The sequence below is a fragment of a genome, unplaced genomic scaffold, assembly GCF_019419815.1.
Source record: "Pyrus x bretschneideri cultivar Hongxiangsu unplaced genomic scaffold, Pyrus_bretschneideri_v1 Contig1, whole genome shotgun sequence".
NCBI lineage: Eukaryota > Viridiplantae > Streptophyta > Magnoliopsida > Rosales > Rosaceae > Pyrus > Pyrus x bretschneideri.
In genome coordinates this window covers 9,839,543-9,841,295 of record NW_025999390.1, presented here as the reverse complement: position 1 = coordinate 9,841,295, position 1,753 = coordinate 9,839,543, and the positions used below count along the sequence as shown (strand labels likewise).

The following is a 1,753-nucleotide window of genomic DNA, read 5'->3' as shown; positions in this document are numbered from 1 at the left end:
TATTTAAACTTTTCTTTGTGACTCCTATTTTATTTCTTTTATACAACATAAGTAACTGAAATAATTGGGTCTGGTTCTTGACCCTTATATAGTATACGTATCGTGTTTGGAAAGATACTCCAATTCTTCATATATCTGAGTTACACTGACCGTTTCGTTAAGAGAGTTATTTTTCTTTGTCATTATATTAATCTTGCAAAAATCTGAAGAAATGTTACCCTACATGATTGGATGAACTGAAAAGTCCTCCCACTTGGTGGGGGGGGGGGGGCCGCAACAAGTTCTGGAACCCTACTCTTTCCCTTTTAGTATGTGAACTGCAAAGGGATGCTTCTTCAAACGTAGGATAAGGGTCAAACTGCCAATTGCATGTCTCAAGCACAAGGCAAGTTGTGCGTTGGAAAGTCTGCGGAGTTTGTGGTACCATGCATTTGAATTGTCTGAGTTTTTTTTTTCGAAGTCTTTTTTGACCTTCGACACGTCTAATTAATGTCTTGGGGAAGAAGAGGAGAACCAGGCATCATGGCCCATAGGCCGAAGGAGGTGCCTTTTTTGAAGGGGCCGAAGGTTCATGCCCTAAAACTCTTGGAACCAATCAAGTCAAATAACATCCGATTCTAATTTTCTTTTGACACGGGGCCATATTCTAAACTACATGTTTTAACTTACGTAAATAACGTTTGAGCGAAATATCTAATTATTATAATCTATTGATTTATTAAGTGTTCAATTATAAGAAAAAAAGTTTGTCATTTAATTCAAATGTAAAGAGACAGGCAGGATAAACTAGCCTAACCCACCTATACTGATTTGGATGCTAAATGACATCGGATAGCATTCAGAAGTTGAATCTATGTAAAAGTACAAATTTAAAAATAAAAACATTTCCGACCTACCGGATTCGAACCAGTGACCTAAGGATATCTGATGGATATTACCAACTACAGTCCTCCGCTCTACCAACTGAGCTAAGGTCGGTTTGTATTCATACCTTAAGTTTTCTTCTATTTATATCATGAACATGTTATTTAAATAAAATATGCTGCCTGTACTGACGATTTTGTGGGGTATCGTCATGGTTCAAATATGATATTGTATTACTAATTATGTACTTTTAAAGAAAAAAATTACGAAAAGTATGAAAAGAAGAACAGAAGAAGAAACAAGTTTCACAAAATGGCCATACGGAATCAAAGAAATCCCGTATGGTGAAAAAGAAAATCACTAATTTGTCATATATTCATTACAAATACGATTAAAGTACTTAATCACATGAACATTCATACGTAGTGCATGCTACTAGAAGATCAAAGTTTTATCAAATCCAACCTACACGTAAAGGCTCCAAATTAAAATAAGAACCGAAAAATAAATCCGTAAACTAGGACCGATTGATCATCAAGAAACTGCAACCTCATTTCTGTTGTTATTCATTAGCTAGGAAGAACCTGGTAGGCCTCGCCTGGAACTTTCTCCTTCTCCGAGGATCATGTTCTGAGGGATTTATTTGAAGGAGGAGGCATCCCTTTATGGCACTACGTTTTTCGACGATTGCAGGATCATCACAAATTATGACCTGTTTATGTGAATTTCTGTGCAAACTGCACCGGAAAGATCCTGGGTGTGTGGTCGGTGAACATGAACATGTACGGTTTGAGGTGTGTGATTTTGGATTGGGGGTTGCTTTTTTTGAGGCCATGGAATAGCTCAACCACTAATGACTATCTTTTTTTGTGATTAAATTTTTTTTATC

At 36.6% G+C, this 1,753-nt stretch overlaps 1 non-coding gene across 1 annotated transcript; it reads right to left on the bottom strand.

Annotated features, from left to right (window-relative positions):
- Window positions 1-886: 886 nt before the first annotated feature.
- Window positions 887-978, bottom strand: TRNAY-GUA. The gene is given in 2 exon segments: window positions 887-922; window positions 942-978. It is a non-coding gene; the product is annotated as a tRNA-Tyr (tRNA).
- Between the last annotated feature and the right edge of the window lie 775 nt (window positions 979-1,753).